The following is a 7,693-nucleotide window of genomic DNA, read 5'->3' as shown; positions in this document are numbered from 1 at the left end:
GGTGGCGCTCTTCACGGACTGGGCCCTGGTGGTGTCCGGGGTGCTGGAGCTGGGCATTGTCCTGTGCGGGCTGTACGGGGCCGTGGCTCTGCTGCTCAAGGGCATCACCCAGAGGTACGTCCTGCCCGGCTTTGGGCACCCCCTCTTCAATGTCCTGCTGCTGGGCTCGGCGCAAAAAAGCTCCTCCAAGGCCCTCGGGGAAGAAAAGAAGAAGAACACAAAGTACGCGGAGCCGATGGCCCTGGGGAACATCTGCGACACCGTCTCACCCTTCATATTCGCCTTTTACTTCTTCGGGTACGTGAAGACTTTCTGTGTGGGAGCAGCGTGGATCTCCATCATCTCCAGCTGCCAGCTGCTCTCCAGCTTCTACAGCTACCTCAGAGGGGATGGCTACCACACCACCAAGTTTGGTGTCCACAGCCTCTTCTGGCTGGTGATGTCCTGGGAGGAGTTTGTGCTCACCGCCTTCCTCGGCCTGCCCGCGGCTCAGGACAGCAGGCTGGGAATGTTTGGAGCCTGGTTCTTCCTGGCCACTGCCTGCCTGCTGTTTCTGATGTCGATCCACAAAGACACCCTGGAGATGCTGCAGAACGCCTCCTTCATCGTCCTCACCTCGGCCTTCGTCCACCAGATCCCTCTGTCCGGCGCCCGGCCCTTCCTGGGGGCCGCCTGCAGCCTGTGCACCGCGCTCTCCCTGTACGCCACCTTCGCCAGCCTCATCAACTCCATCGGGGAGAAGGTTCTGATTCCCGTGGGTCCCCAGGCCGTGTCCAGCTCAGCTCTCCAGGCCGTGCTGGGGGCTCTCAAGGCCCGGCTCTGGAGGTCCAAGGACGTGCCCAGCGGCACCGGCGCTGCCGTGCCGGACGCTTTGTTCTACATCTGCAATGGCCTGGCTGCGGCCGCCGCCATCCAGGGCAGGCTGGGTGAGCCGGGCAGGCAGCAGCTCTCCATCCCCTCTGTGCTCATCCCGGGAGCCCTGGGGCAGCTCTTCGTGTGCCGGATCCAGGTGCGCGGCGGGAAGAGGTTCGGATCCGTGCTCCCCTTCTGCTACGCCGCCTTCTGGGGAGCCTGGACCTGGCTGCGCCTGGCAGGTAAAGCAGGGATGGTTCCTGCTTTAAAGGGTGGCCCCAGGGGATCTCAGATTGCTTCCTTCAGTGGAATTCCTTCTGTCAGGAGAGTCAGCGACATCAGGGTTACTGATATTCCACCCTGGAAAAAGATCATTCACAAATCACCCCAGTTTGCTCTCGGCTGCCATTGCTGCAGGCACTTGGTGCTCTCGGTTCCAGGAGTCCAAGTTGTGTCGTCAGCTCCAATAAAAGCCAAGATTTCCCTGCAAAAACATTGTGAGACAAGCCTGGCTCTGGGCCGTTATCTCAGAATAACAACTCAGGAGATGCTTTCAGGCAGTGGGAGACTCCAGGTTCTGGATTTCTCCTTCGGGAGCCTGCAGAAGTCTATCCCAGCCATGAAAGAAGCTCTCAGAAGCTGAGCCTGGCTTTTAAAAGCTGCATTTTGCTCCAGGTGGGCAGAGTGTCCACACGGCCTCCGTGCCAGGCGCTCTTAAAATGAGCATCTGTGGGGAAAGTTAAAGCTGTGGCTCTGGACGTGTGGCTGGAGCTTCTCAAGCATCCAGCCAGGCCCTGAGTATTCCAAGCTGGAGGTAAAACCCAGAGCTTTTTTTGGATAACCGTCACCAGCCCCACAGTTAATACCTGAAATGTTTAGCGTGGCAGAAGCGGCGGGTGTCGATGAGGGAGGGTTTTTGGGAGGCCACCATCCACCAGCTGGAGCTGTGGTCATCCCAGCTGAGGCTCTGCCACTCTCCTGTCACGCTGCTCCTGGTGCTTTGCTCATAACCAGATGTGCTGCTCCTGTTTCAGGCCACTTGCTGGACATCGGGGCGGGGAACACCGAGGGATTCACGGCCGGCTCCATCGCCTTCTTGGTGCTCAACGCTTTTTTAGTCATTTTGGGTGAGTCCCAGAAGCACGTGGGATGTTTATAGAGGGGCGTCTGGGGTCACACGGTGAATCCTCCTGTGGTTGCTCCGTGGAGGAGATGCACCAGTGAGGGAGGCCTGTCGCTCTGATTAAGCAAGAACGGAGATGTTTTGCCCACAGCCAGTAACAGAAGCTGAGCTGGGCTTAGGAGAAACAGCCCCGAGGGAATGGAAGAACATTTCAAAGAAAATAAAAGGATCAAATCAGGTGAAAGCGTTCGATGCTCTGGGCCGCTGGCACCAATCCACAGCCACACTCCAGCCCAGCTGGTGTAAATCAGAACCTGCTTGGCTGCTGGGCAAGTGTTTTCCATGTGAGCACAGTGTCCTGGCAGATCAAGGGTTTGGCAGAGTGTCCGTGGAACCTGAGGGCTGAGCCGACCCTGGCTGTGCCTCTTTGTTCCTCCATGGACAGGGAAATCAGAGCTGGGGCTGCTCAGTTAAATCAAACAAGCCTCAGTTGATTTAGGAACTCTTCTGCTGGTTCATGGACATTTTATGGGCTGTGATTGATGTGGGTCCCTCTTGTTTGTGTTTCTTTCCACAGCTTCCTCTTTTAACGTGGTGCTGCTCTGCCTGACCTTGGCCATGGAGCTCTTGACCATTTGTTTTCTGCTCTTTACAGTGGAGAACCTCCCTTTGCCTTTTGAGAGTGAGTTTTAGGGGAACCAGGACATTAAACATTCACCTTCAGGGTGCAGGGCGTGGGTCCTGGATTGGGGAGCAGTGTGGGGAGCTCAGTGGGGCAAAATCAAGCAGAGCATTCCTGCCTCCTTTCCCTGGAAGTCTGGGGTGTGTGCAAGCACGACTAGAGGAGGAAATCTTTCCTCTTATCACTCCCAGGGCCTTGAGCTGCCAAATAAACCCAATGCTGCTGGATCAGAGCACCTCTAGAGGTTCTGTCCAGCTCTAGTCCCCAGCAGATGTTCCCTGAGGTGTGGGATGAGCTGAACGTGCCACCACTGTCAGTGGCTGTGGTTCTGCTGAAGCTCTGCCTTTGCTGCAAGTGACAATTTAAGTTTTAATTCCATGGAGTGCTGCAGCAAGAGGATAAGTGGGAGCTTTTCCACTTTGTCACCACAGAGTAGAATCACAGCACCATGAAATCCAAGCGAGCGATTCCGGCCATTCCCACAGCACTGACAAACCCTGTCCCCAAGTGCCACATCCACACTGTCAAATCCCCTCCAGGGATGGGGATTCAATCACCCTTCCTGCCTCTGACTCCGGGGTTTTTTTCCAGTTGTGGTGTTGAGCGTCGTCAGCGTCATCTGCTTCTATGGAGCCACAGCCTCGCTCACCAACTGCATGTTTGGGAAGGACCTCCTGATGGTGGGACCTCCTCTGCTCACAGTAAGAGATGCTTGGCACATTGGGGTAGCTTCCCTGCTCAGAGGGGATATTCTGGGGCCTTCAGATTCCTGTGGAATTTCCCTTCTGCTGAATCCTTTAGTGCCGTCCGAAGTCCCGGTCACAGCAGTTTTGTAGGGAGCTGTGGGCTGGAAATGAGCTCTCTTCCATTAGGAATAACATCGGGGAAAGGGCAGGGATGCTCACAGGACTCCTGTAGCACCCCAAAACAGCTGTCTCTGTGCTCCTGGGGAATCAGCCATCCCCAGTCTAAGAATTCCTCGTTGACTGGAGTTTTAAAGCCATAACCTTGGGAGCAGGGAGTTTAAAAAGTTTCCCAGACTGGACAACAAGAATTCCCCATCTTTTCTTGACTTCAGACTCCTTCTGCCATCTGTTGTGTGTGGCCAGGGCCATTCCCCCTACCCAAGGTGATGGATCTGACAGCTCCAACTGCAGAGAAACATTTCCATTAGATCAGCATTTCATGGGAATGCACTTGAAACTCCATCCCTGCCTGGATCTGGGATTCCAGAAGAAATTCCTTAGGTCATTTTGGAGAGCAGCCATTTCTCCAGGAAGCTGTGCTGGGTGGGATTCATCTCCTCTAATTTTAGGCATCGGCAGTTGAAAGAGTTGAGTTGAGAGCTGCTCTCTTTGGCTTTAATCACTGGAATTCACCCCCCCTGCTGCGGGAGAAGCGTCCCTGGAGGTGTTTCTCTCCAAGGGATGGCGGCACGGTGGATCCCTGCCTTCGGGTGGATGCAATCCTGTGTTCCGTAGGTTGGCTCACTCGTTGCCTCCTGATTCCTGGCAGGTCCAGAGCTCCAAGGAGGACAGGGAGGATCCCCTGCCCTGTGTCTGCCCCAGGTCCCATCTCACGAGCGGCCTGAGGACCATCGCGGAGCTGCTGAACACGGGGGCCGTGTGCGGGGTCCCCACGGACACCGTGTACGCCCTGGCAGCCTCCTGCAAGCACCCCGAAGCCATCGAGAAGGTCTACAGGATCAAGGTGGGAATTCAGGGATGTCTCTGCTAGCCTGGCTCTGTGTCCTGCCCGTGAGCTCGTGCAGGAGAAGGAAGGGGAGCCCCTGGTTTCAGGTTGTCCCAAGACTCAGGAGGTGGCCATGGGCAGAGCTCACGAGCAGCCACAGCAGAAGATCTGGGACCATTTTCTGAGCAAGCCAGGGCACAGCCCCTCTGCTCCAGGCTGGAGCACCGGGAGTTCAGCAGTGACATCCCTGGGGATGGACAAAGCACAGCCCCAAACAGGAACAGCGGCTCATCAGCGGGTCCAGAGCTGTGTTTGTCCTCTGTGCCTCACAAAGTGCTGAATCAGAATCCCAGGGCTACATCCCCCCAGACTTTTGGAGCCATTCAGTGCTGGAACCAGCCCCAGAGTTTGCACTTCCAATCCAGCTTTTGCAGCCTGGCCCTGTCTGTTGTCCATGAGGCAATTTCCTGGCTAGCCTGGAGAAACAACCATAACAGACGATCTCAGCTGGCCCCGGGCGCGAGCAGCGGCACAAAGGCCGTCTCTTCTGTGCTGCCCTGGTGCCAGTGCTGACCTTCCCTGCCGATGAGAGAATACAAACAGAATGTAAATACATGCCCAGTTCCTGAGTCATTTGGCCCCACTGAAGCTGATGTCAGTTGAGGACTGAAATGACACCGCTTTGCGAGCTTGTTTTATTTCCCCTCCATCTCCACTGCTGGTTTTACACTGAATTTATTCCACTCAGCTTCTTCCAAAGCGCTGGGGGGGTGATAATGGAGATGTTGGCTTGCAGGGGGCTGAGCTCTCCATCCCTTTTCCCATCACAAATTGGTGTGTTTGACCTTGGTTCGCACCAGCAGAAGTTTAGAAAAAACCAGGCCCCTGGTGTGTAAGATCCCAAAAATGCTGATACTGAGTGGAGCGTCGCTGTCCCTGTGATGGATGTGCTTGAAGAGGGGGAATTGGATGCATCCCAGGAGTTCCCAAGGGAAGGCCGCTGCTCTGTCTCCTTTTTAATTTGCACGTGCAGATCCGAGCTGGGGCATCCATCACAGCCCAGCACTTGTGCAGACACAGCATCTTCCTCGCCCGGAGCTCCCTGGGAAACACACAAACCAGGGTCCCAGCAGGCTGCAAGGTTCTCCAGACAAACTTTCCCTCTTCATCTATTTTCCCCCTGTTTTTTTTCAGGACAGGCCTCAAGAGAAGCCCATCTGCATCTTCATTTCCAACCTGGAGCAGTTGCGAGCAGCTGCTCCGCCCATCAGCCCCCTGCTCTGGGAATTCATGGAAAACGTTTATCCTGGTGGCATCGGCTGCATTATCCGGAAGGGAGAGTGGCTGAAGAAGTTGGGTGAGATGAGCAGCACGACCCCCCTTTCCCCCTTTCATTTTTCCAGCATGGCAGGTGTGCAATCCCAGCCCCCTTTGGGATGTGATGGGGAGACATTCCGGTCACTTTCTCCCAAGAAATGCCCCCTGGAGCTCCCAGATGCTTTGGTGGGTGTTGAGCAGAGTGCATTAACCATCTGTAATGACTCATCAAGACTGGGAGCCAGCAGAATGAGCTCTTTGACCAGAAACAAGGGAGGCTCCTCGGCCTGGGAGGGTCCCCTCTCCCAAGCCCCCCGCTGCTGACTGGGAATGAGCAAACCAGGGTGGAGCATCCAGGAGATGAGAGGGTTCCGATGGTCATCCCTGCTCATCGTCTCTGCCTTCCCACCCCGTGGGCACGGGCACTGTGAGCTCTGGGATGATTCACCTCAACCCTGGCTCCTGGGAATCCATGGAAACAGCACGGAATGAGGGAACTGGAGGGGCTGGAAAACAAATCCTGAGCTGGAACAGGGGCTCAGCCTGGAGAAAAGGAGGCTCGGGGGGGGTTTCTGGCTCTGCACAACTCCCTGCCAGGAGGGGACAGCCGGGGGTGTCGGGCTCTGCTCCCAGGGAACAGGGACAGGAGGAGAGGACACAGCCTTAATCTGCACCAGGGGAGGATTAGATTGGACATTAGGAAAAACATCTTCACAGAAAGGCTGATTGGACATTGGCAGGGGCTGCCCCGGGAGGCGGTGGAGTCCCCATCCCTGGAGGGGTCTAAGGAAAGGCTGGATGTGGCATTCGGTGCCATGGTCTGGGTGACAAGCTGGTGTTGGGTCACAGGTTGGGCTCGATGATCTCAAAGGTCTTTTCCAGCCCAGCTGGTTCTGTGATTCTGAGTTATCCACGTTCAACAGGCAGAGGAAGGGTGGCAGGGTGGGCAGTGGTCACAGATTTTGGGATATGGGGAGATCCTGTGTCCGTGGAAACAGCTGTGATGTCTCCAGTTGTGAATCGTTTCCTTTTTACCCAATTGGAACACAAATTGAAATAGCTGTGATGTCTCCAGTTGTGAATTGTTTCCTTTTTACCCAATTGGAACACAAATTGAAACAGCTGTGATGTGTCCAGTTGTGAATTGTTTCCTTTTTACCCAATTGGAACACAAATTGTACCTCTGCTCTCAGACTTCTGCTCAGGAGTGGACACCCACAAAGCCACATTCAGCTGGGTGCATGGAGCAGGGTCACTTCCAAAGGAAGCAGGAGATCCCCCCGGTGCCACGACAGGGGCTGTGCCAGCTCTGCCAACGTCCTCTGCCTGTCCTTCCAGGGGTCGGAGCAGGATACAGCAGGGTGGGAACCCAGGACAGCATCATGATCCGAGTCCCTGACCTGACGGTCCTGGTGCACCTCATCGACATGACCGGACCCTTGGCCATCACCTCGGCCAACCCCAGCGGGGAGGCAGACAGCACCCACCACGACATGGTCATCTCGTGAGTAGCCGGTCACCGGCGGTGCCACCACCTGCTGAAGTGGTGGCAGACCTCGGTTTGGTGTCCTGCACCGAGGGGAGCCTCAGCACGAGGTCACAGCAAGGTCCTTGAAGGGTTGTGGTTGTTTTTTCCCCCCACAGGCGCCTTGGCCATAAGCTGGAGGGTGTTCTCTGCGATGGAGAGTCTGATGAGGTGGTGGCGTCCACCGTGGTCAACTGCACGAAGATTGATGAAAGTGAGTGTGAGAACCGCCCTTTGTGTCACCCACTGCGCTCTCCTGGGAGCCTTCCATGCCTTTCCCAGTATCAATCTGGCAGCACAGAGCGCTCCAAGAGTAACAGCTCTTGAGTGCCTGGACATTTGCAAACATGTTGATGAAGAGAAGCAAACAAAAGATGTCCTGGGAGGACCTCGGTGTTGACAGGGAACAAGGCAGGAGGACAAACACAGCTGAGCAAGGAAAATCTGCCTTGTCAGGGTGAAAAGGCTCTGAGTGGGAGGGTGGGGGCTGCTGGAAGGAGGG

Source organism: Parus major, chromosome 4A, assembly GCF_001522545.3.
Source record: "Parus major isolate Abel chromosome 4A, Parus_major1.1, whole genome shotgun sequence".
Classification (NCBI taxonomy): domain Eukaryota; kingdom Metazoa; phylum Chordata; class Aves; order Passeriformes; family Paridae; genus Parus; species Parus major.
The sequence above is the reverse complement of the archived record's forward strand: the minus strand, read 5'-3'. Positions refer to the sequence as shown.